The following is a 7,752-nucleotide window of genomic DNA, read 5'->3' as shown; positions in this document are numbered from 1 at the left end:
CTGCAGACATTATGTTAAATATGGATTTACAGTAACAACTGACAAAACAGTAAAGGAGGTACCACTGTGTTTCGCACAACCCCTTATGAAGTTCTGAATAAGTTGCCAGACAGAATTTCCAGAGCTTACAGTAAAAGCATTGAGGTGTCTTTTACCCTTTCCAACTGCATACCTTTGTGAGAGCGGTTTTTCCACACTGGCATATCTAAAGAACAAGTACAGGGCAAGGCTAGAACCAGAGAATGATATGAGGCTGTCACTATGTACCACTATATCACCACAAATAGACAGACTGTGTGGAAGTCACCACGCCCAGAAATCCCACTAACAGGTAAGGTCCAATATTTGGACCTAATTAATATTGGAAAAATATTAACAAAATATACACAATGCAAAGTACTGCAACATTTCCACAAAATTGCAACTGCTCTGCACTTTCTATTTCTGTCTATATAAATTGTTGCATGGGGAGATCTTTGTAACTATGCATGACATTCGGCAAACTTATGGAAATGGAATTCATTGCATATTTATCATGAAATTCTTGATTCCAAGTTAAAATCTCTTCTGTGTATAACGTTTATACATCTAATGATGCAATAGCTTCAGGAGATATCATTTAAATGCAGTGAACCTATGAGCAGATCAATTATTGCATTTGTCTGGCCTTGGAAAGGGAGTGTGTGGGGATCATTCATGGAACCTTCTGACCCCTGTTCACTTCCATCATCCATCGTATAGAGGAAGCAGCTGACTAGGAGAACGGCCCGTGCCTCCTTTGGGAGAAAGGGGGAGGACAAGTGGGAAAGCCAGGACTCTACACCCATCACAGTCCAATAGCGGTGAATCAGTGAACAAAGCAGCAAGCCGACATGTGGAATTTGTAGAAAAATGGAGGTTTGGTGTTCTGGAAAAGGTATAGAAAGAAACAAGTATGCAATGTAGTGTTGTGTCATTTATTTGGAAGGAGTGTGTCAGCAGAGTCCAAAATAAATAAATGAAGCAATGGACAAGAGCATTCTTGGCAGCCATTTGCATTTTCAATCCATTCACTGGTGTTGAAAAAGTGTTTAACGACAGCTTCTGATGTTAAAATTCACTCCTCAAATTGAGATGTGTTTAGAATCGAGATTTGTGATGGCAAGAATAAAATAAATGGTTTGAAAATACAATAAAACTTTTGAGGTTATGTCTTTAAAGGGTGTTAGTATGGAAGCAGTTATTAACCATTTTTGTAAATAATTTAGATGAACAAATTGACTTCATAAATAAGCTAAAGTAATTAAAACCTGTATTAACTTTTAGAATCGTAGCATCCTAATAAATTCAATTAAATTAAATGCAAAAATTGATTTCTATGATATAAAAAACACACATTTATTTCATCCATGCCAAAAAGTCTCATTAATCATTATATCTGGGTGGTGATTAAAATCATTAAGGTTTTGTTTATACACATTGTTTATTGTACTAGCTAACATTAATTAACCAAATGTTCATAGTAAGTAAAATTTTTAAATACTTGATATTTAGATAAATATTAACTAATTATAATGTACATTTTGGCATTTAAATGACATAAAATAAAGTTATTTTTAATCAGTTAATACAAAAAACTATAATCCATATATATTGCACAGTTTTATAATACATTAATATACATATACATTATACTGTGTTACAATACGCAAATAATAATCATATATAAATAAAGTAGAAAAAAGTAAAGAAAGAAGTAAAGTCCAAGGGCATTAGTATTGGTCAGTCTAGTCTTATCTTTATTTATTCACCCTGTTCTATTGCCATGTGTCTGATCGGGTAGAAGAGCACTCGTCTAGTGACAAACTCTGACAGCCGTGTCCAGCAAGCCTGTGTAGCCAGCCGCACAGCCCTGGCATGCCTGAGTGGGAAATGAGAAACAGGTGCACAGATGAAAGAAGCAAGGCTGCAAAGGGGCCCTGAAATGAGAGATTCTCTCTCTCTATCCCTCTCTCTGAGACGTGGCTATGTGTAATCACCTGTCAGTCTCCCTCTGTCTCCTGCGATGAACAGATGTGTAACCTTAGGATATAGAAAAAGCTCCTTTATATCACTTGTATTTATTATCAGGTATTATGCCTTTTACCGCAAGAGAACCGCCTGTCTTCTGTTGTCCTTTACCTCCTGCTACCACTCTTTCTCAGCCTTAAACCACTAGTTCCTTTTTTTGCATTCCCCAGGTTCAGGCTGAGGATTTGTTTTGATAAACAGAAGCCTGTGGAAAATGGACATAAATCAATGCCATGAGCTCAAGGTGGCTCAACATTTTATGCATCTTTAAAGGTTTAATTTAGAATTTTACAGAAAAGTAAAAAAAATTTATTTGTTTATATAAAATAATCATAAAATATGCATATACAAATAAAAAAATATAGTTTTTACAAGCTGACTTTGCGTACCGTAGTTGCATTTTGCTCTTAACTGAATAACAGTATGAATAACAGTTTGGAAGTAACAGAGATTAATTTTTAGCAAATGAATAGCAAACAAATTAAGCATAGTTAACCTGCAGCCATGCTGATAACATTTTGACATTAAGTTTATTAAAATTTATTTTTGTATTGATTTGATCTGGGTATTGATTTAATCTAGATATTGATTTGATCTGGAACTTAATCTGGGTATCCCAATTTTCTAATCAGACAATATCATAATCAAGAGTGTTCAACATGTGACTTTCTAAACATTAAAATTATTTCAGGGGGGTTGAAAACATTACAGGACTGAATGAAAGTTTAATATAAATTCAAATGTGTAATCATTTATAATCAGTTTTGAATTACAAATAGAAAAGTAAGAAGATAAATTGATTCACACAAAAATGCAATTAAATTTAAACAAGGCTTTTCAAAAAGTATTATGATTATATTTCAAGGTCAGGGGCACTTGTAGAAGGTTGAAATAAGCCAAATGATGTTTGGACACAGATGACATCTCAGTCATGGAACCACCCACATTTAAATAGATTTTTGTGTTCCAAAATCCCTTTGAGCAATAAAGATTTTATTTCCAACTGCACTGAAATACTGCAGTAGAATGTATGCCTTTATATGATCATGAATAATGAATGGCTGAGACTGTTTTAAACAGAAATAAAGTTATTTTCCAATGTGTATCCAAACTTTTGTTACAAGAATCAGTGAAGAAATAAGATATAACCAGATTTTCCTAGTTTTGATGTGAACCATGTTCATTTGTTCAGTGAAGTTTATTACTATGAACAAGATCTGACAGACTGAGGCATTATTAAAACTTTACCACACTGGAGTTATTAATCCTGGCCTGGATTACTCACATTATTACATTTACATTTGGAAAACGCTGCTGTATTTGATCTTGCACTGAGGATTGATCAAAGTTAAGGTGTATTTAAATCCTTCTGTTCTCTCCACCAGTGACCCACAGCGTCTGGGTGTTCCATACAAAATCGTAACTCCAGGCCCAACCCGTACTTGAACGATGAGTCTTTATGAGCCTGGGAAGTGGTGTGGGTATGTGTGTGTGTTTGCTGTGGGTGAACTCTGTGAGCTCGCAGTTTTGTGCCAGTGGGGATGGATGGCGTCCCAAGTAGGGAGGGGGCCTTTGCACAGCCTGGCATAAGAAAGCTGCGAGTCACGCAAAGGTGACCAGGCAGCAGACAACCTCAGGAAACACACACTGTCTACAGAGAAGGGTTTAAAGGCAGGGCACTATGCAAGGAATGTTTAATACAAATAGAAGAAATATTGAACCTTTTTGTTGATAGATGATACATGAGCAGTTAAACTGATGCATGAAAGCCCTTCATGGAGCAATCCGATTGCAGTTGTTTAAGTGTACAAGTCAGTCAAAGCATAAAATAAAAGTCTTTATAAAGTACTGTGTTACATTAATGCTCCAAATCCTAAAAAACTGTGCCAACTTAAACTATGATTTTCATGAAAGGCTGGTCAGAAGAAAAGGTCCAAGGCCAGACTGTTTCCCATAAGATTTAGATGCCTATGCATATCTCAGGATACACTTACTCAAAGGGAAAAATAGCTTTTTTTGGTAATAGATAAAATTGCTGCTCAGATAAAGGGTCTGCTTTTTGGCACCCGAACTTGTGTAGTTACTGCTTTCTAGTACATTGGAAACACATGTTTGGAACATGATAAAAGACTCTCACTTTTCTTCCATAAGTTGGCAGGAACTGTACATACGCACACACACACACACACACACACACATATATATATATATATATATATATATATATATATATATATATATATATATATATATATATATATATATATATATAATGAAGCACTGCTATAATGTCATCAAGTCCATTAATCTTATTGGGGAGGTTTAATGTGACTTTCCCTGGAAAGGCCTACCCATGAGCCCTTCAAAAGTTGCCGGCGGGACAGCTGGAGGTGTTTCTGACTATAACAAATGATCAAGATAAGCAAATGTAGGGTCTGTTTTCAATTTACTTTTCAACTACTCATGCAGCATTGAACTCAGTGACAGTTATACTGTTAACCAAGTGCATCTCATTTACAGGCTATAAATCATAAAGATTTGTGGTACGGGCAAACATATGTATAATATATATAATCTCTAATGGACTATATTTCTCCAGTTTACAAGCATGAATTTTTTTACAAATAACAGTTAAGTAATACTGTACTCTAGCTGACCTCTTTCTCAGAATTTAAGGTCTGAATGTGTGTTTTATCTTTGCTGTATGTGTTACAGTAGGAAAGTAAAGATGTATATATTGAAACAGTAAAATCTAGGAGGCCAAAGAAGGCTTCCACCAATCTAGATGCAGGAAATGCTTCAAAGGTGTGCACTCGGGTGATGCAAGAGTTCCAGTAGTCTTACAGCAGGAGAGTCTAGCGCTACTCTCTGTGATTCTGCTGGGCTTAGTACACCATTATTACTAATTAATGCAGGCAATGCGGAGAAAAAAGACATGCAGGGTAATATACAGTTATAAAAACACAAGGTTTAAATTGAAAAATAACTATTCAATAACAATATTCAATACAACACTACAGCTGTAAAAATGTTTAAATAGCTATAAAGATTTTTTATCTAAACTAGTGACAATGTAATTTGTCCAAATGTAAAGCTTCTCCTATTTAAGTACACGTTATTTTTATTGAAACATTATTATAAAAGTTCATAAAGCTTTTAATGTATTTAATCAGAAACCCTACATCTTATATCCAAGCATCTACTTGGATAGGACTATTTTTTGGTTGACTCCAAAATGGTTAACTAAAATTTAAAAGAACATCTATCTTGTGGCTGTAATTGTCCAAACCCATTCCCTGACCCAGCTCTACTGGTGGGTTGAATAAGCAGAAGATTCATCCAAAACACTCTGAAACAATCTGGCGGATCAGTTTGCTCTCACTTCGTCTCTTGCCTGATAACCATTTCACTTCAAGCAAGCTTTAGTGATAGGATAGAAAGCATAGAAAGGAATATGGCCGTTTATTATTATAGATACTCAAGGTGAGTCATCACAATAGCAGCAATAAGAATAAAGGGATCCTAGAGTGGAACAAAATTCAGGACTCTCCATGTTAAAATTCAATTATGACCATTCCAGTATAGCCCAAGGGCTCCTCCAAAGACAAATACGACCTTTAAGATTATATTTGTTTTGCTAAATGTATGGTGAGACATGCCTGATGATACAATTGCGGACTTTCAGCATGTAGCGTTTAGTCCTCTATCCTCCAGCAGGGGGCACTAATACCCAAAATGACTTATGTGCTTGGCCATGTCTTCAAATATATATTGAGTAGCTGCAGCTGTGTGTGTGTGTGTGTGTGTGTGTGTGTGTGTGTGTGTGTGTGTGTGTGTGTGTGTACGTGTGTACGTGTGTGCGTGCGTGGAGTCAGGCGTGATAGGGCCTCCTGCTGCGCAGCAAAGGAAACAGAACCTTAACACCATCCACTGCATGCTACTCGCATGAAAATAAATGGTTTATTGGACAGCTGTATTACACCGGGCAACCTGCGTGGAGCCTTTTGAAGGCAGGAGCACAAAAGTTTTCAAAAACATTTTTTACAGCCATTTAGAATACCTATGAACAGCTATATTTCTGCGATGACAGATAATGTGTTTATGTAGAACTTTTGCTCAGAGGGTTTCCATCCGGACCTGGTAATGTCGGCTGTCTCTGTGCTCAGACATTCTTGCAGTTTGATTGCATCTACTCATGTAATTCTTTTACACAACCGCTAGATCGAACACTGTAGATCTTCTAGAGCGTCTGTGGTTAGAGGACCATTGTTTTACATTTCTGGTTTCCAACTCAAAGCCATACAAACTACAGATGCTATACACACCTCTCCTGTTGAAAGACAATAAATAAAAATCTATCGTTCATGCAGCTCCACAGCAGGACAGCACATTAATCACCCTCCTGTGAGTGAAGTGATGTGATGACAGGAATAGGCCACAACAATACAGAACTTCAGAGCTGATAGAGCTTAAAAAATTGCACAGGGCCTGTTTTTCTTAAACACAGAAAACTCCTGCCACATGCCAAAAGTATTTTTTTTGTTGCCATAGACATGATGCCACAAAGGACAAGTAAAATTTATATGTAGCGGTACAACTTTATGTATTAAATAAAGCTTTGAAAGAATCAAGGAAAATAAATCTCAGGAGTGCAGTATGAAAATAAAGCACTCTCAATAATTAATGACCAAAAAATGTAGACCTATAACAGTCGAAAACCAATGCTCAGTGGTTTAAAAAAAAGCAGATGAACCATGAATTATGAATGATTGCCTTTACAGTAAGGATGTGTTAGCTTAACATGTGCCACTGTTGTCCCATAATGCTGATAAACAGTGGTGTGTGTGTGTGTGTGTGTGTCTGTGTGTGTGTGTGTGTGTGTGTGTGTGTGTGAGATGATATTCTGGCAGGCACACACACACACACACACACACACACACACACACACACACACACACGAATGTATAAAACATATGAAACTCATACTTATTCCTTATTTGTCACTGTTTATTTTCACACATGCACTGTGTCACACATGCTTGCCATTTTCCTCCTTATGACATCATGGCCACTAAATTAACAGACTAGGGTGGGCAAGACTGAAGGCAGAAATAAAGAATGTGCAACGTAATGATATCCTGTTGAAAAGAAACTCAACAAGCAATAATTACACTCCTCCTATAAAAACGAAGTGCATGAGAAGCTGAGAAGGTCCTCATTTAAAGCAGATCACTAGTGTAAGTAAGTGCTGGAGGTCACTCCTATGTATTTAGTTATCTGTACCTATACATTTTTTTCTGTAAATTTTTATGCTGTATCTGAGGAGGCATCTAGATCATCAAAGCTAGATCGCCATTAGCACTGCATTATTGCTTCCTATCTCAATGACACCTTCAAGACTCGAAGTACATATTTTGAACTTTTTAACTGGAAAAGTAAACACAGTGAACCTTAAACACTCATTAAAATTAGTCTCATGCTCCTTAAGAATTATTTATCATCTTAAATGAGAATTTATTTATTATCGTAAATGGAGCTATGGCTTCAGCATTCGTACCAGAAACTAGTGCAGGTAATTAGTGAATTTCTGCAAAAAATTAGAGGTAGAAATCCAGTGTGGGTGAGCAGGGGAAGGCAGCCGTGGTTTAGGCAGACATAGCAGGATGTTGTTTCATGCACAGCTGTCTGCAGGAATGTTCGGCA

Source organism: Silurus meridionalis, chromosome 3 (genome assembly GCF_014805685.1).
Source record: "Silurus meridionalis isolate SWU-2019-XX chromosome 3, ASM1480568v1, whole genome shotgun sequence".
In the NCBI taxonomy this organism is placed as follows: Eukaryota; Metazoa; Chordata; class Actinopteri; order Siluriformes; family Siluridae; genus Silurus; species Silurus meridionalis.
Note: the sequence above shows the minus strand (reverse complement) of the source record.